This window comes from Pinus tabuliformis, chromosome 6 (assembly GCF_031772625.1).
Source record: "Pinus tabuliformis cultivar Carrire ecotype Pingquan chromosome 6, CPIR1, whole genome shotgun sequence".
NCBI classification, from domain to species: domain Eukaryota; kingdom Viridiplantae; phylum Streptophyta; class Pinopsida; order Pinales; family Pinaceae; genus Pinus; species Pinus tabuliformis.
This window is the reverse complement of record NC_142292.1, coordinates 835,166,866-835,187,620: the sequence shown is the minus strand read 5'-3', so window position 1 is coordinate 835,187,620 and position 20,755 is coordinate 835,166,866. Positions and strand designations below refer to the sequence as shown.

The 20,755-nt window shown below is 38.5% G+C and overlaps 1 protein-coding gene across 1 annotated transcript in view; it reads right to left on the bottom strand.

The window, feature by feature from the left end:
- Nucleotides 1–20,755, bottom strand: part of LOC149261456 (uncharacterized) — a 149,617-nt gene that overhangs the window by 59,727 nt on the left and 69,135 nt on the right. The window lies entirely within an intron of this gene.

Sequence of the window (20,755 nt, the reverse complement as noted above, 5' to 3'; positions counted from 1 at the left end):
CTACATATGTATACAATCATCACAATGTGGTTTCTTTTTAAAGACCATCGGTTGGTGTGGTTACCCGCGGTTTCCCAAATATGATATGAGATTGAAAATTTGCAAGACGAGGCCTCAAGGTTAATTTCTGTTGAACACAATAAAGCAAAGGGAGTGCTGCAAGAGTGGTATTACGTTGGTACACTTTTGATACACAGTTTTGTGTATTACCTTGTTACTCACCATATATTTACGCTGCCTGCCATATATATTCACCGTTACTCACCATATATTGAATGCGAATTGACATTTGAATTTGTTGTCCTATCATATCAGAATTATATTTTTCCCATTAGGAGTAAAATTTTGCAGCAGAAGTTTTTTTGTTACAGTATGCATTCAATCATATCCATTGTGGGAATAGTTCTCACTGGCAAGGAGAACTATCCTGAGTGGTCCCGGATGATAAAACACACCCTCATTTTCAATGAGTTGTGGAAAGGAGTGTGCATTGGAGACGAAGACAAAGAGCCAGAACAACCTACCTCAAACAAAGAGCTCACCATTTGGGAAAATAAGAACAGCAAAGCCTATGCATTAATTGCAGCATCTATAAGTGAAGAGGTGAGTCGCCATATTTCGTCATATTCCACTTCTTTCGAAGCCTTACAAAAGCTAAAAGAACTCTATGACTCACATTCTACACTTGAAGTTGTTTAACTCATGATTAAACTCTTCACTCTTGAATTGCAAAATAATGATCCTCTTGTTCTTGCATCTGAAGTAAAGTCTATAATGCATGATATCAAAACCACTAAGGTTGAATTGGATATTCCTCTTATCGCTTTTCTCAAGGCACTTTATCCTACTTACTCCAATTATCTTGAGTCATTGCAAGCAAATGGAAATCTTAAAGACATTACCTTTGACTCTCTTGTGAAAAATTTTGCTGAAAGAGAGAAAGCTTTTGGAAAGAAGACAACCCCTGAATCTTCTGAAGAGGCTATGTGCCTTGCTCATAAAGAAAAGCATCCTGCTCAAGATTCTTCAAGAGGAAGAGGTGGTCGAAGAAGAAGAGGAAGATATTTCAGAAACAGGGGGGGCAGACACTCTCAAGGAGAAAAGGCAGATTTGCACTGCATACGCTGCAAAAGAAATGGATCACATGATGCCTCTACATGCAAGTTACCTTGGGACAAAATTGAGCAGCAAAGAAACCAACAGAAAGGTAAAACTGATGATATAGACAAGGTAAAGCACCTGAATCTGCCTACTATGTTGTGGCACAATGTAATATTGGAGTAAATGAAGATTTATTTAATGCTTCACTTGCTTCGTGGAAAAATATTTGATTGCTTGATTCAGGAGCAACTTGCCACATGACTCATAGAAAGGATTTTTTTTGAAGAATTTACTGACAATGTTGATGGAGCAGTATACTTTGCAAACCAATCAAAAATCAAGCCATTAGGGCTTGGCACAATCGGGCTTAAATTGCCTGGTCTTCCAGACTTTCTTCTGCATCATGTTCTATATCTCCCACAGCTGAAGAGAAACTTGTTGTCCTTGGTTCACATCCGCCAGCAAGGTCACTCCATTCATATGTTTGATGGCAAGCTTGAGGTGAGAAAAGCATCTGATCACTCACTTGTCATGAGGGGAATAGAAGAAAGGCTTCTCAAGCTGCAAGGTACCTCTGCTCGTGCACAACATTTCTCATATAATTCTCATTATGAAAAAGGTACACTTCCATCAAGTTTATTATGGCATGCTAGATTTGGACATTTAAACTGTGACAACCTCTGCTTGTTGAAGAAAAATGGTGTTGCTTGTTTGCCTACAATTTCTAGGAAAATTAAGCAATGTGATACTTGCATTCTAGGAAAGCATAGCAAACAGTCTTTTCATGATTCACATTCAAGAGCACATAGAAAACTTGAATTCATTCATTCATATTTATGTGGTCCAATGCCTGTTTCTTCTGCAAATGGAAATAAATATATGATGACATTTATTGATGACTACACCAGAATGTGTTGGGTTGATTTATTGAAGAACAAATCTGATGCTTTTCAAGCATTCAAGAACTTTCATAAATGGATTGAAAATGATGCACAATGTCATATTGGGTCTATTCGCACTGATAATGGAAAAGAATACACATCAAATGAATTTGAAAACTATCTTCGCCAACATGGGATCAAACATCAAACAACTGTGCCTTATAATCCCCAACAAAATGGTGTAGCTGAAAGAATGAATAGGACAATCTTAAATATGGTATGCTCCATGCTCTTCTTCAAAAATATAAAGATAATGTTTTGGGTTGATGCTGTTCTATGTGCTGCATATATAAAGAATAGATGTTCATCTAATGCTATTAGAAACAAGACTCCATATGAAATGTGGTATGGGCATGTTCCTTTGGTAAAGTATCTCAGGGTCTTTGGTTCCACCTGTTATGCCTTGATACCAAAGGTACATAGAAACAAACTTGGTGCAAGAAGTCATGTGTATCTTCCTGGGGTATTCAAACACCTCCAAAGCATATCGTCTCTATGATGAAGTCAATAAAAAGTTTGTTGTATCTAGAGATGTAATTTTTCTTGAATCATCCAAAACTGACAATGTTGTTGAGCGGCAACTTGATCGCTTGGATAGATTCGCAAATGCAAAATCATTTCAAGAATTTGATAATCAGATTCCACATCTTGAAGGGGGGATTCCTATACTAGATCAACATGTGGAATCTTCTTCTGAAGAACACTCTCCCCCGCATGAAACTCCAACAATGGATGATGCTTTAAGTGATGTGATTGATAGAATTGGGAGACTCAATCTTGATTCAGTCCCAACTCAATCAACAGAGCAGCCTAGACCATCTGAGAAAGGTCCCCCAAAGTGGCTGACAAAGACACTTGAAAGTGTTCATCCTGATGAGGTTGGAAAGATAGGAACTAGAAATTCAAACCGGCAAAATGGAGGTGATGTAGATGACTCTAATTCACCTATTGATATGGATGTTTCTTATGATTGTGAATTGAACTTGTCTATAGATTTTGAACCAACTTCCTTCAAAGAAGTTGCTTCTCATGATGAATGGAAAGAAGCGATGCAAAAGGAGTATGATGCCCTCATAAAGAACGGCACTTGGAAGCTGGTTGATCCTCCATTAGGAACCAAACCAATTGGCTACAAGTGGGTCTACAAAAACAAGTATAAAGCTGATGGATCACTTGACAAGCACAAAGTCAGGCTTGTGGCAAAAGGTTTTGCACAGAAGGAAGGGGTCGATTATGAGGAGACTTTTGCCCCCACAGCAAAATGGGCTACCATCCGGACACTCTTTGCCCTAGCAGCCCAAAACAGTTGGAAAGTCCATCAAATGGATGTAAAAACTGCTTTCTTGAATGGAGATCTAAAAGAGAATGTTTTTATGTCCCAGCCTAAAGGATTTGCAATGAAAGGACATGAACATAAAGTATGCAAACTCGTGAAATCCTTATATGGCCTCAAACAAGCACCACGAGCCTGGTATGAAAAACTAACTGAGCATCTTCTGAAACTCAATTTCAAACATTATGATCTTGATGATGCAACTTTATTTGTCAAGAAAGTTGGCAAAACAGTTGTATATCTTGTGATATATGTAGATGATCTTTTGATGACAGGGAACAATGAAAGCTACATTGCATCCATAAAGAAGGAATTGGGGAAAAGTTTTGAAATGACTGATTTGGGCTATGTTCATTGCTATCTTGGTATTGAAGTATCTTAACATCCAAAGTCCATATTTCTTTCTCAAAAGAAGTACATTGGAGATCTGTTAAATAGGTTTGGCATGACAGAATGCAATCCTCTTACTACTCCAATGGAACAAAACTTAAAGCTCACATCTATTGAAGAAAAAGTATTTGAGGATGCAACAAAGTATAGACAGCTTGTAACAAGTCTCAACTACCTAACTACTACCAGACCAGACATTTCGTTTGTTGTTGGAATCCTCTCCATGTTTATGCAAAAGCCTTGTGAGGGACATTGGTCTGCTGCAAAAAGAGTTCTAAGGTACTTGAAGGGAACTCAAGACTTTGGAATCAAGTATACACGAGTAGACGACTTCAGCTTGATTGGATACTCTGATTCAGACTTCGATGGAGACAAAGAAACTGGGGTATCTACTTCAGGATATGCTATGAGTCTTGGATCAGGAGTTGTCTCCTGGAGATCACGCAAGCAATCAGTTCCAACAGATTCCACAACAGAAGCAGAATACGTGGCACCAACTGAGGCAACAAAAGAAATTGTGTGGCTCAGGAAAATTCTTGAAGATTTGCAGGTAAAACAAGTACAATCAACTCCACTCATGATTGACAATATCTCTGCAATAAAGTTGGCCAAGAACCTAAAGTTCCATGATCGAACGAAGCACATCAATACTAAATATCATCTAATTCAACATCATGTTGAGACCAAAACAATCCATCTCCGTCATTGTTCCACTAATGAGCAAATCGCAGACATCTTCACCAAAGCGCTTGGAAGAGAAAAGCTTGATGATTCAGAATGATGCTTGGACTCACCAACATCCCTTCATATTAAGGGGGGGAATGTTGACACCTAATCATCAGGATTGGGTGAATGTAATTAATGTAAATAAATAATAAAGAATATGAACAATCATTGGGAGATGAAGTGAACAGTCTCTCCCTCATGTATATAATAAAGACCAACCTGAAAGAATAAAATGAATTGAATTCGTGGAGTTACTACCTGGCCTGACACATCCAAGGGAAGCTAGATCAAAAGGCGTTGTCATCAAGATTCTAAGGTGATCTCTCTCTAGTTGAAGCAAGGTCCTTACCATTGAAGACATCACCAAGAAGTCATCATTGATCTTCATCAACAATAACATCACCATCAAAGGATCCAAAGAGATCTCACTCTTTGTGGAATCAAGGATCATTCTTGAAGAAAACTACCTTTATCAATGAGAAGTTTTATATCTTCCATATCGTCATCAACACCAAGGAAGCAGCAAGGAGCATCCTATCAAGTAAGTATATTTGTGTCCACATCTGAATCTGTCAAAATGTCTTTTTGCAAGGAAATCAACAAATACGTCGGGGCTTCCAACTATCTTGCATGGAAGAAAAGGACAGATCTGAATCTCATTGAAAATGAGGTTATGGAACATGTCAAAGGATCAATCACCAAACTAGCAAAGGAAGATGCTCAAGCACTTGCAAAGTATATGAAAGAGGATGTTAGGGCTCAAAGGATTCTCATAGAATCCATCAAGGATCCCCTCATCCCATGTGTATCAAAACTCGAAACTTCAAAAGAAATCTATGACAAAGTTGTATTTCGTAAGCATTGCTAGAGAAGTCATCTCATTAAGGCAAGAACTCTACAAGCTCAAGATGTCTAGGGAAGATGGAATAGCCTCATACTTTATGAGGATATCTGATATCAGGGATCAACTTCAAGATTTGGGAGAAGTCATGTTTGATAGAGAAATGACTACAATGTACTAAATGCACTACCGGAGGAGTGGGGTAACTTTACTTCAAGTATTTATGAGAAGAAAGAAGCTAGTCCATTCCAATATCTATGGTCATTGTGCAAGATTGAAGAATCTAGACTAAAGGTCAAATCTGATGTGAGAGCGAGCAAAATCAAGCTTATGCGACCATGACAAGAAGAAAGGGAAAATTTGGGAAGTCTGGTTCTCAGAAAAAAAAAAGGGGCATGGCTAAGATTCAATGCTATGGGTGTCCAGAATATGGGCACTACAAAAGAGATTGTCCTAAGATCAAGAAGGACAATAACAAAAGATGTAGAGAAGAAGACCATATCACCAAAGAAGTGGAGGAAGCTGAAAAGAAGAAGTCCAAGAATGAGGAAGTAAGAGATCTCTACTATGACTAAGATAGTTTTCCTCACCTAAGTTCTTTTCAAAGTTCCTAAGTCTTCTGTTGTAAGATATGGCTATCATGATTCACTAAGAAAAATGATGGGATGCATCATGGCATCATAGAAGCATTGAAAGCAAGAGCTTGTAACATCATCATAGAGAAGCATGAAAGATGGTTGAAATTGGAATCTATGACAGTCAACTATGGAAGGATATAGCTCTTGGGAACCTCATTGGAAACATAAGTGGCACTTATGGAAAGGAAAAAGGTCATCCAGGTCAAAGCTCATCATACATCAGTCAAAAGGAAACATCTGCTAGATGGGGATACTCTAGATCCTCAAGATTCTCTAATGGAATCTTCATCGAAAGGTTCACCGATCAAGAGGGGAAGCAAGTGTTTCATCAAAGAAATCCAACTTGGGGAATTCATGGGATGATGGTATGATGACATAAGAGATGAAGCAGATCAAGGGATTGAAGTTCTTTCAATCAAGGAAGTTGTTGAAGAAATTATGGATGACATAAAGAAAAATGAGGTAAGTATGCTTACATTCGATATTGGTTGCACGTAACATGGATCAATTCTCTATCTTGAGAGCATAATCAAAAGGAAGGACCTCCTCTTTCGAAGGGATGCAAGAATGCATGGGTCACACATTCACTAGATGAAATCAACATAATATGTCCTCATATGTAATATGAGGTAACTCTGATTGGAAGTTCCTAGGAATAAAATGTGTAAAAGAAAGGAAGGAAGAGATCATGTGATATGCAACCATGGAAAAAGGGCAATCAAAATCTGAGAAACCAAGAGATCTGACTAAGATATCTCCAAGAAATATATGTAGACTCTAATGAAGTCTAAAAAAGAAAGAGACCCTTAACAATATATATCTTCGGGAGATGTTTCGATATGTATGCAAGATGTTTATGCAAACTAGAAGATATCATGATGAAAGACCATCACAAAGGTAATTTTGATTTAAGTGTTCATTTATTATTTTTGAACAAATATCTGGATGGACTTATGTAGGGTCGTCGAGGGATGATCTTTGGATGTCTTCCACCACCAATGCCAGCGTAGTAGGATGAAATATCCTTAAACAAACATGGCATAAAAAAGGCAGCATGGCATGAAGGAAGGCTAGATATGGACTAATGGATCACTTTCCGATGATGACATGACTGACTCATGGATAAAAAAGATGGATGATCTGTGCTCTATGAAGAAGTCCTAAACATGAAGACTCTTAGATAATGAAAAGAATTTCATGACATCGTGAGAAGGAATTCTTCAAGCAGCTGGTTGTCCCATCATCTCTACTTGAGGAGATGTTGTAGATCCCTAATTAAGAGGGAGCTTGGAAACAAGTTTATTACTTGGAAGAAACTTGGAAGCAGAGTTCCTAAGCCAAGAGGGAGCTTAGGTACATTCCTTTGTTGGAATAGATATGTCCTCCCTAATTAAGAGGGAGAGATAGACACATCATTCTTGTCTTCACTTAAGAAGACGAAATGGAGGATGGGGTAAGCAGCTGGCATCTAATGCTTTTTGTGGATGAGTTAGGCCATCCAATATAAGAGTAGTTGTAGAGGACCGATATTCTTTGAGGACTGGGAATCCAAGATAAGAATAGTCCTGGTGGAGCACACCCTGAGAACCTGGGTGGGGTATGTTCCGAGAGAGACAATGATGAGGGTATCTATACATCATTGGTCTCGCCAGCATTGAGCTCAGATCTCATGGAGAGATAGAGTTGTTAGTCAAGGCCTTGCTATGTTAAAATGTCAGTTGATATGATGCTAAACAGATGGGTTACCAATCTGATTCTTCTTATGAGAATTCTTCAGATTGAGAATGACCAAGTACCATTATGAATACCTCCCTAGTTAAAAGGGAGTGTTGAAAAATGTAACTAAGTTCAGTCTTCATAATGACATGTAATTATGATTTTATGTAATTGATGTAAAGGAGAAAAATAAAATTATTATTGTAATACTTGTCTCATGGGTTTCATGAGCAAGGAATTTTATTTTTAGTAATGGCTCCCATTGTGAGCCTTTAGGATTTGTAATCAAGTCATAAAAGTCTATAGATACAATGTCAAAGATGTAAGACCCATGAGGGTATGTTACACATTGTAAAAGGGAATTATTCGTGTCATAAACCCTCCAAGACCTTGTCACAAAGTCACCTTGATGTCGGCCCAAAGATGTTTCCAAAATGGCATGTTGACCTAGGCACATGATCAAGTCGGCTTATTTTGGATACACTGACTACTATATATAGGCAGCTCGACCTTCATTTGGAGACACTTTTTTCGGCCAATCTGTGTTAAAGAATCTAAGGCATGCATAATTAGGTTGATTCTTTGTTACATGATAACAATTTGTGAAGTATTTAAACAATTTATCTTAGCTTGATATTTCATTCATTATTAGTGTATGTGTTTACTTCATCAAACTGCTACCAAAAGAACAAAAGAGACAAGAACACAAATGTTTGGCTTTCTGCCAGGGCCAAAACCTCTCCCACTTGGAGAGGAAAACCCATGCGTAAATTCTTCTTATAGAGATTCCATTGACGAATACCAAGACCATGACCCTTGACACACTCTGCCTCTCCAAGACCAAGATACCAGTCCTCCTTTTTGTCACTGCTGAGATCATCCTCATTGCTGCACCATTGAATGCCTTCATAACAGGATCACTGAAATCGTTTGCTAATGCATCTCTCACTATATTGATATCATTGTTGCACTTCGATATAATGAGATCATAAGATCATAGTCTATAGCTACTATGATTATGGTTATGCCAAGATTAGGTTACTGCTCCTAGTAGCATGTCAGCACTGCATCACACTGAATCCGAGAGCTTGTGGTAACCAATAAGACTGTGTGTCTCTTTTCATAGATATGTCAAGGATCTCTCCCATCATGTGAGCTTATTTTATGGTATTGCCGAGATAGTATAGGTCATCTTCATATAACCCTAACTACTGCAATACATTGTGTCAAGGCTGCTACAGGTATATCACAATATGTGAGAAGGTCGAGGGTATTCATAGTGACTGCGTCCTCATGCCGAGAATCATTACTTCACTTGAATGCCCAGATCACACGCTGCCTGATCTGCTCTTATCCATCCGAGGACATCACAAGTATGTCGAGAGCATTAGTTCTGTTGTTGAGATATATCTACACAGATTCGTATAAAGATGCTGAGGTTGTAATCACAAAAGTATATCTAGCCCAGATCTCATGATGGTGTTGTGTCCACAATCTTACACATCTGAGGGCTTCTCCTTCCAGTCACAGGTATGCCGAGAAGATATAGGACTAGGTTCTGCTGCTCCTTATACCCATCCGAGGAGGCAACTAAACCCTTAGACCTACCTTACCTTAATGCGGATCTTCTTCTCTGACTGCGACTTCTTTCTCCTTGATTGCGGCTCCTTTGAGCGAAATTTCAAAGGCATCCGAAATTTTTCTTGTCTCTTTTTCGCTAACCCTTCGTGGGTATTTATAGTAGTGAGCCACCTATATGAGCCGACGTATGTTTATGAACCGACATGTCTATTTTGCCAAGCCGACATGACTTATATTTATTTATTTGATTCATTTTGGAGCCGACATTATATTCCTTTGTTGTTTTGCTTGCAGATTTCAGTGAGCTTGCTCTTGGAGGATTCTTCTTGGTCTTGGAGGGCTAATTTGACACCAATACATTTTACATAGGCTCTTAAAGAGCTTCTCCATTCATGACATGACTCTTTGACATAACAATAAATCCTAAAGACATCGAGAAGAAGTCTTTCACCTAGTGACACTTCTTGCTCATGAAACCCATGTAGCAAGTTTACAAAAATATTTTTTTTCTTTTATTACATCAAATACAAAGATCATGTCATTATGAAGACCGAACCTAGTTACACTTTCTTCAACAATTTGAAGTAGCAAGAAGTGCGAGTAAGGTGAAGGAAGACAACCATATAACCAGCATTAAGAAGGAAGGAAAGATCGAATCATTTGGCACTATTTTTGGGCTAGTAACCTCACACGTGTGGCTGAAAAGCTAGGGTTTTTGCAGTGGTGTCATAACAGTCCAAGAGAAGGTTATCTAAAGGTCTCCAAATCAGTTCCATAGCTAGCCAAGTTCATCTAGAGAAGTCTCCAAATATAGCGAAGAAGGGAAACACCTCCAAACTTGTTCCTACTCCTCACACGTGTGAAATTGCAGTAGTACGAACTACAGATCTGTGGAAAAGAGGCCGAAGTTTCAGGGTAGCCGAGAAGTGCAATGAAGGAAGAAGTTTGACTTGTGCAAGAAGGAGAAGCAACAAAGAAGGATTTTGTGACTTGGTCTTGGAGAGGTTATTTTGTCAAGGGTCTAGTTCATGTTCTTGGTGTTCGTCAATTGAAGTTTCTATAAGAAGAAGAATTCGTTTGGGTTTTCCTCTCAAGTGGAAGAGGTTTTGGCCCTAGCTGATAACCTACATTGTGTGTCTCTTGTCTCTTTATTGTTCATGCTTTGGTAGTTGTTTGATGAAGAAGAACACTATAATAATTTAACTAAAAGAAGATTCTAATCTATTGAAATAAAAAGCACTCACAAGCAGTTATCATTAATAGAGAAATCACCTAATCTTGATGCCGTAGATTTCTCAACACTAATTGCTTTTGCTATAAAAAGAATCTAGCTTTTGAGTTTGACAGGTATGACATCGTGATGATATGGAGACAAGGGTGTTGAACAAGTCCAAGATTAAGAGGGAGCTAACACTCTTCAAAAGGATAAGTACTCTACATTTTGGTTATTACTATAGCTATTTCATCCTTGTACTTTGCCTTTTTGTTCTTTCATAAAGATTGTAGGTCAAACCTGACTAGCAAAAGGAATAAGTAAAAGAACATGGCAAAGCATGAAGATGAAGTAGAAGGGAACAGTTAGAAGTTTGCACCAAGAAAGTCGATTAAAGGACAATAAGTTCACTTACCTCAAATGGAAAAAGGGAGTTGTAAAGACACTCAAGAAGACGATATTGAAGCTTAGTGATTGATTTGCTCATGATTGATGATTGAAAGATGAAAGAGCATAAAGAAGAACTTTGTTGCAATATGAGATAAATCATGCAAAAGTATGTTCGGAAGCAAGTAGCAGAATTTGACATGAAGAATCCCACACCTTGACTTGAGGCCATTGTGACTTGTTGATGATTTGTTTGAGAGATGATTTGGCTCCCTAGAAAGACATATTGCAGAAGTATATGCAGAGGCTAGAAAGATAGCAGTTGAGATAATTTGTTGGATGATATTGATATACCTACAACTGCGTCGTTTGATCATGGAACACATGAGTCATGTGGATAACACTATTGATGGCTTGGAAGAGCACGAGGGCAAAATTGATATTTGGTAAGCTGATATGACTCGTTAAAAAATATGAGACAGAACTTTGTTATGAAAGCATGTGCTAGCAGGTGTGAGAAAGTTTGGCTCCTTGGCTCCTTAAAGATGACAGATAAACCGTTTGATGACAATGTTGTTTGATGATTGACAAGATCCGAGAAGCTTGAAGTTTGATATGATGTGATGTTGTTAGGAGCCGAGAAACCCTATCATGAAAACAGAGTGTCAAAGAATTTGGCTCCGTAAAATGTTTGACAACCTGAAAGGTCAAAGCACAGATATGATATAGTGTTAGAAAAGAGCCCTGCAACTACAACTATATCTCCATGGAAGAACAAGTAGTTGATGTATTGATGAAGTATGAGACCAGCTAAGGATTGTGATGATGTCTCCCTGGCTGAGAGGGAATCTCATCCTTGTTTGAGAGTGTAAGAAACTCCTCCCTTGTTGAGAGGGAGTGATGAAGGACTAATAGTCGTACGTCTAGTGAAGGCACTAGAAGGGAGAATGGAGGATTGGATAAGCATCTGGGACTAATACTTCTTGAGGATTGGGAATCCAAGATAGAAGTAGCCTCATGGACCGACACTCTTTGAGGTTTGGGAATCCAAGATAGAAGTAGCCTCGTGGACCGACACTCTTTGAGGATTGGACAGGGTATCCAAGATAAGAGTGGTCGAAGAGGACCGATATTCTTTGAGGATTGGGAATCCAAGATAAGAATAATCATGTAAGGAGATATCTGGTGAACCCCTGGATGGGGTATTTGCCATAAGAGGGCACATATTGCACTACCTCTACAAGGTACATACCCCATATGGATGGTCACAAGGTATGTCCTTTTAGGACTATTCTTATCTTGGATCTCCAATCCTAAGCCCTCAAATAATATCGGTCCTCCTCGACCACTCTTCTCTTGGATACCTGTCCTATCCTCAAAGTGTGTTAGTACCTTTCCTTTCTTGGATTCTATATCCTCAAGGAAACCACAGATGCTTATCCAATCCTTCACTATTCTCTTTTTCATCACCTAAAAAAGAGAATGCGCATGTGATGTCCAACATCACTCCCTCTCACCTAGAGAGGATATCCCTATTCCCTTTTTGTCTAGGGAATAGATCCTTGCTCCTAATTAAGGAGACTTCTTTGCTCCCTCTTAGATCTAGAGGAGATTCCAGACTTCCTTTCTATTTAGGAAGTCAACACCACAAGCCTTATAGCTTGTCTTCATAAGAGTATCAACTACTAGTTCTCCATAACTGCATGGCTCCCTCCTTTCTTGCTTACTTTCGAGGTATCATGGATCCATCCTAACTCTTCAATCTTGTGACAAGACCCAGGTCATTTTTCTCGCTTCATCACTTTCATCTTTGATATCATAGATGAAGGCATTGCATTGAGCCTTTCCAAACTTCAAGTTGATTATAGCTTCCTCATGAAAGTGATCTCCATTGACCTTCAGGTTATCTTTTCGCACTGCTACTTTTCAATCCCAAGATGGACACATCTTGACTTCACAGTTGTCGGGTACCAGATATTGAGCTTCCCTCAACATTCTTCATATATTTCCATTCATACAATCGAACTTTCCTCAATTGTTATTATGTATTCCTAGAACATTCTTCCAGGTAGAAAAATAATATGTTAACCAGATAACCAACAAAAATCAGATTAATCTCATCATGATGACCTTCTCTGTGAAGATTCCTAAATCTAACAATCTCTGGAATCCTACTGCATCCAGCTGAATCTACTTCACCTAGATAGTAAATTAAATTACAAACTTATTTCAGATTTCTTCTTGAAATATTGAAGTAAATAACTGAAGCAGCCTACACCAAATTAAATATGATTTTGAAATATGGAAACTGACCAAGGAAATGCAAACACATAGGACACCGTTATTTTTCGACAAATGTCCCCGGAAAATTCAAACGCAGGAAAACCGGTGTAGCAGCTCTGAGGGTTTATTATTATTAAGCAGTAGCAAATTTTGAATACATCTCTGAAAACCTCACAGGGTTATTTAGCTACAGAGAGAAATATTGGCATAAAGAACTGTGAGTTTAACTCACACTATCACTGGAAATCCTGATTAGTCCAACCCTAGACTGATTGCCCCCGGCTTTTATTGTTGCCTCTGCGTCAGCCCAGCGTCAAGCTCTCTAGGGACTGTGTCACTCCTCTAGCTGGTCGATTTTCTGCCCAAGAGATTCGATTTTTGCCTCCCAGTCTCACACCCCGGCTCCCGACTTCTGAAACTCGAATTCCCTCTGCAAATTTCGGACTCCTCACTGGCTTTTACACTGCCTCTGCGTGGCTCTGCGTCGGCCCCTCTGGCTCAGCGCTGCCACTGCTGGATTACTCTCTACCTCTCTCTGCTGATGATTCTCCAACTAAGAAAATCACTCTCTCTCCACAAGCTATCCCTGCCGCTCTACTGCAAGAAATCTCCTCAATCGAATTTTCCTCTTAAGAACTTCTCACTTCTGAAAATCATTTTCTTGATCTCTCTTGGTGTGTTTTCCAAATGACCCTCAAGCCCCTTCTTATATCTTCATGTTGGGCAACCAAGGGCCAAGATTAACTCCTAATCAAAGGCTCAGATCATTTTGACTTGATGATCTCTGTCCTTTTCTAGAAGTTTCACCCACAATTAGAATATACCCATTAATATTTTAATTTTCCTAAATTTAGACTTACGAACTCCACTAAAAATATTAATTATTTTAATATAATCGTCTCTGAGTGGAATTTCCCAAAATAGTTTATGGGTTCTTTGGAATGCATGTGCCCAAGCCTCCCTACAAAATTTGACGCCTAGAGCACATCCGATGCTACCCCAAATCAACATTCTCATTCCATCAACATCCTCATGGTCCATCTCCGTATGAATCTTCCTTCATGCAGCAGAGTGCCCAAGGATCGAACTTGATTACAAAGTTACAACCTTTTTCTTCTAAAGATTATACTGGATGTTAATCATTATTTTACATATTCTAGAGAAAATCTTAATCTTTCACACATCCTTAAGTAAGTCAAATCCTTTCTTTAAAACATCACATAGTCATACAAAGCATGTTATAAGATTTTTATACACATGAATCTTATCCAAGAGTCACTTCCAATGTGTATCCCTATGCCTCTTATTCCTCATCTCGCTACATCCCTCATAATGATTCTTGCATCCTTACCCATTGCATTCCTTCATCCCTTAACAGTATTGTTCCTAAATTACACGGAATGTATACTAACTTTGTCATAATGCTTCTCCTATGAACCTTCCAAAATGAAGGTCCTTCCAAGATCATGATGATCCATTTAAGCAAGATGACTACCTCTAACATAATGTTAGATAATGGTTGGATGAACAATATGCAAAAATGGTCTATCTATCTATTCTTAAAGACTAGATGATTTTTACAAAGCAACTTAACCAATTAGACTCTACATATGCTAATTCCACATGCTTCTTTGTATGATTTTATGCAAAATCAAGACTATTTTAAAGTAATCAACAATGCATCTTATCCTAAAGGAAAGACCAATTTTACCAAGACCCTGAGAGACAAGATGCCTTCTTTAGTAGTAGAGATCTTTCACTTCTTCTCAGGTTCTCCTACTTTCTCAACTATGTGAGCCTCGCTTCTTTCCCTTCTCTTGTTGTTTTGTTGGCTTGGACTGTCCCTTTTTATAGTGTCCATATTCATTGCACTTAAAGCATTGAACCTTGGACATATCTTTCTTCTTGGACTTCCCAAAATTTTCTTTCTTTAGCTTCTTTACTCGAGCTAGAAAGGCTTGAGACTGCTCATATGATCCAATGTCATCTTTTACCTTGATCCTGTTGAGAAATCTAGGGGCAGTGAGTACATGAGATTTCTCTTTAATTTGACAACTGCGTCTGATGTATTTTTAATTTTCTTGATTTACTTCTTCTTTCCTTTATTATAATTAGTGTTCTTTATCATCAAACAGCTACCAAAACATTAAGAACAATGAGACAATAGGACACAAGATGTAGGTGATTATCCAGGGCCAAAACCTCTCCAACTTGAGAGGAAAACCCACCAGAATTGCTTCTCTTCTTATAGACCTTCAACTGACATATTCTAAGACCTTTAACCGTTGACCAAGAACCTCCAAGACCAAGCCAAACCTTTCTTTTAGCAACTTTTGCAAACTCTGACTTCCAACAACTTCTTCTATAGCTTCGACCAGCCCAGCAACTTCTTTTGCAACTTCGACTTGCCCAGAACAAAACTTCTGCAACTTCGGCTTGCCCATAAACTTTTTCTACAACTTTGACCTGCCCAGAACAAAACTTCTGCAACTTCGACCTACCTAGAAAAATCTTTTGTAACATCAACTTGCCCAAAAAAATCTTTTGTAGAAACCCTAACCCTTGCAAGTGTGAGAAATGATGGTGTGATCTTGTTCCTTTCTCCTTCATTTCGGTAGATTCTCTCTCCTAGAGAATTTGGCTTCCAAAATAGCTCCTCTTGATGACCTCACTTCACTTCTGCAACTCAGCTTTTCAGCAGCAGCAAGAACCCTAATTCCTTCACATGTGTGGAGAGAACTAGCCCAAAAACAATTCCAAAAAAACTCGATTTTCTCTTCTTCGTTCTTCCTCTTCTTCTTCACACTCTTTTCCTTTCTTGTGATCGAACTTGTGTAAGTGAAGTGTGTCTTCCAAGTGAAGTCGATGTCTCCTTTATATAGGCATCTAATTGGGTTGAATTGCTCCTTTTAGGCCGACTTGTTCTTTAGTGTAGGCCAACTTGAATATTGCATCATGACTTGGTCTTGGAGGGTTCTTTGACTTGACTTTGACTCAAATAAATTCTTTTTACAATATGTAACATGCCCAAATGGGTCATTCATACATGACAATGACTCATAAACCCTAGAAGCTCTCAATGGGAGCTTGACCTATAAAATAAATTCTTCTTGAGCATGAAACCCATGCCTCAAGAAAACAATATCAAATTTATTTTTCTCATTACATAAAATCATGATTACATGTGTCATTATGAAGACCGAACCTAGTTACATATTTCAACAGATCCTTGATTCTTCCAAAATGCATTGAGCCCATAACTCATCAAAAGGAGTTGAATCGTTATTAGATTAGATGCTTGTTGCAAAGTTGCTCCATTCCAGTGGCAATGCATTTAGTACACAGATGGTCATTTCCAAATCAAAAATTCCCTCCAAGCCCTTGTAAGTGATCTCTTAACTGAGATATCTTCATTAGAAAGGATGCCATGTCCTCATCCTTTGATTTCTTCATCTCGTATAGTTAATTCTACAAAGACATCATTTGTCCCGATGTACTCACAGAGTACAAGTTCACTAGCTTGTCATATATAGCCTTGGAAGTTTTCAAATTTACAATAAATGGAACAAGAGGATCTTTGATGGATACAACTATGATCCTTTGAGCCCTTACTTTGCCTTTCTTGTATTTTGCTAGATCTTGAGTCTTGTCTTTGCTAGGTTCGGTGATTTCCCCAATTACATATTCCATTACCTCATGCTCTATCAGCGCTAGGTCAATCATTTTCTTCCATGCTAGGTAATTTGATGCTCCAACGAGCTTATTGCTTTCGTAGGAGAAAGAACCCATATGACCTGTAAATTCGGACAGAGAGAAATAATATGATACTTACTTGATAACCAAGATTCTCATCTTCTTTGATGATGTCTTCAACCTTTCTCGATGCCCCCAAGACCTTTGAAGAAACTTCAATAATGTCCTTGAAAGATGTTCCTTGGGATTCCTCCAACAACAACTTTCAAGAGTGATGAATGATACCAAGATCATTTTCATGCTTCCCTCACAAATACCTTTCAACAAGCCTTTAAGTAGATCTTCTCTCTCAAGTGACAACCCTTTCTTCTAGTCTTCCTCTCAATACTTCCTTGAGAGCTTGATGTAGTCTCGATCTTCTTCAATGTAGAAACCCTCCTTTCATATCAATAGGACTTCTACTTTCTTTCTTCCACAAATGATTCCCCTTGACAAGCAAACCCTTCCTTGTGTCCACAGGATGATCCTTCCAACTTCCCTCTTGTTCACCTTAGCTCTGATACCATGTTGGAAAATTCAAATTGGTAGCTATTAATTCCAATTTTCCTTAACCTTAATATTTGCTTGTGAACTTTATTATTCTTCTTGTGTTACTTTATTAGGTCTTCTTCATCAAACAAATATCAAGAACAGAAACAATAACAACACAGGACACAAAAATTAGGCTCTTAGCCAGGGCAAAACCCCTCCAAGGGGAAAACTCGAAAAACTCTTTTCTTCTTATAGAATCTTCTTCAAACGAGACACAAATACCCAAACCCTAGACCAAGTCCGCCTCCAAGTACCAAGTTATCCCTTCAACAAATCCTTTAATTCTGCACCAACTAGCTTCAACCTGCAATGTTGACCTGCCAGCTTCAAACACTGCAACTCGTCTTGCAACTTTGACCCTTCTTACTACTATAGAAGCCCTAGTTTAGCTTCCTCTTGAGACCTTCCTAGAGCAAGACAGCTCCTCCCAAGGTCAATGAGGTCAAGATAGAGTATTCTTCCTCCTAGCAACAACATACTGCACTTCATCTTACTACAACACAATGCTACAATTTCGGCCTTTCTTGGAAGTTGCAGAAACCCTAATCCTTTGCACTTGTGAGAGAGATTGAAACCCAGAAACAATATTTTTGTCCTTCCTTTCTTCTTCTAGATCTTCGCTCTCTTCTTCTACTTCCAACTACAAATTCTACTTCCTTCTTGAGATCAAACTTAAGAGTAAATAGATGCCAAATGAGATCGAACTGCTCCTTTATATAGCCTTTCCAAGGGGTCGAATTCCCTCCTTTAGGCTGACTTGAACTTTTGGAGTTTCCAGAACTTTCTCGACACAAAATAAATTCTTTTTCCATTCACACTTTGCCCGAAAGGGTTTTATAAACATGATGTTGACTCCTTTGACTCATGACAATAAATCCTAAGACCTAACAAATCCTAGAAGCATGAACAACATGCTTTTACCTAGAAGACCATCAATAATGAGCATGAAACCCATGCTTTTAAAATAATAACTTTTTATTTTCTTCTTTTGTTTGTTACATAGGATACATATTGAAATGAGTACAACAATTATGAAGACCGAAACTAGTTACATTTTCAATAGAAACCCCCCTTCAAAAGCCAAGGAAATTGTAAGTCATGCGTTAAAGGGAGGAAAAACTTTAGTGAAGTATGTTATCTTATGTTGGGGTATAGATTATATTGATGCTTGAGCTGCCTGTTGACATATCTCTATTTTCAAATCAATTGATGCTTGAGATGCCACATCAAATTTTGTTGACATATCTCTATTTTCAAATCAATTGATGCTTGAGCTGCCACATCAAATTATGTCGGTGTATCTCTATTGTCAAATATGTTCATGCATGTTTTAGTGGGTTCTTTTGATGTTAGAAAATGGAATTTTGGAGAGGCATTCATGCCCTTTGTGTTGATCTTTGGTACTTGCAGTCGGTATTCAAGTCGACCCATGAAAAGGAGGGAAATTAAATTTAAAATTTAAATTTAAATTGGTCAAGTCGGCTCCCAAGCATAGGTCGGCGCAACACAAAGAGATGTGCCCCTTGGGCACCTCATAACTATAAATACCAACTCGACCTCATCAGTTGGAGAACAATTCGAATCAATAGATCATTTATTCTTTTGTTCACACGTGCAAGTTAAGGAGAAGGATTTCTGAGGAAGACAAGTTTTTGAAACAGCCTGCATTGACCAACGTTCGCCTAAGTATTTCTAAGAAGAGTTGACCAAATTTATGGGCAAAGTTTGATAGAGATTTTGGGCAGTTTGTTTGAGTTTCTGGGCAGTTTCAAGAGGCCGAATTTTGGCCTATTCCTAGGCAGTTTGACTGCAGGTTGACCGAGATGTTTTTGGGCACTTTGGCCACAAGTTGACCAAGATTATAAGGCAGTTGCAGGAGGCCAAAATTCGGCCCTATTGACTAGGGTTGACCGAATTCTAGGCAGCAGTAGGAAGGCCAATTTTTTGGTCTAGTTGACCAAGTTGTTGGAAAGTCCAAAGAGTTGGCAGTTAAAACGATTTCCCTTATTATGACATTAACTTGTAATGTTTTCATTATTAGTATTAGATCTCTTAATTATCTTTTCTTATCATCAAGATTAATGCCAAGCAACAAAAGAAGAGAACACAAGATATGGCCACGCTACCAAGGCAAAACCCCCCTCGAGGGGAAAACCCAGTCACAAAATCTTCCTTCGATAGATTCAAGATGAGACGACCAAGACCCTTACAACTTAGACTAGAGACTACCTCCAGCAATTCATCCTCCTTTCACTGTGTTTGCATACCGAGGTTCATATCACTGTGTTAGCACTAAATACTTGCTACACCGAAATTTCATTACTGCAATACCACTGAGATCTTCTTATTGTGAAACTTTCTCATTGTGGTGTCAACGAAAACTTCATCACTGTAGTGGGACCGCACTGTAGTAGTACCCAAACAGTGGGACTGTGGAGACACCGAAATCATCAAAGGCCTTCCCTGTAATACCACAGAAACTTCATTTCTGAGATCACGCAATCTCCTTGTGAAATCTGAGCTTATGTTGCATCATCGAGAGTTTAGCCTATCACATACGAACTTCATTTTAGATGTATCCGAACTTGTCCTTCTGAGATTTATGTGAGCTACTGTACTTATGATTTTATGCAAAGTTTAGGCTTGTATATATAGCGGCTGCCCAATATAAATGAGTCGACATGAGTATATGAAGTGATGTGTCTTTATTTAGGCCGACTTAAGTTCATTTGACTATAATTCCTTTGAGGCTGAGTTAGAGACTTCGATGAGAAGGCTAAGTTGATGACTTGTTGAAGAGGATGACTTCATGGAGGAGTCAAACAATAAATGACTTGATAATAACCAAAAACCTACAATGGAGGCTTGACCTATAATTGGAAGTCAATTCAATTTAATAATAGAATTATTTTCACTTCTCTTTTGACAAATATATTACAAGATGACTCAAATACATTAAATGAAGGCCAAACCTAGTTACATTTCCCAACACTTCCTCTTAACTAGGGAGGTATTCATATTTACATATAATCAAAGAGGTACATGGAAGATCTCAAACCACATCATCTATGAAGAAGTTTAGGCACCGCAATGCCATGGACTAGATTCTTGACCAGGGCAATCTATCCATTGGTCTCTCAACAATTTAGGCATTGCAATGCCACGAACTAGATTCCTGACCAAGGCAATCTATCCGGGTGGGACTAAGATGGACTCAAGCTTTCAGCCTCTATAGGTACCATCAGGCTTACTTGCTAACCATCAACCCAAGAATCCAGGTGTGTATCAAAAACAGAGTTGTACAATCAACACCACCTTTCT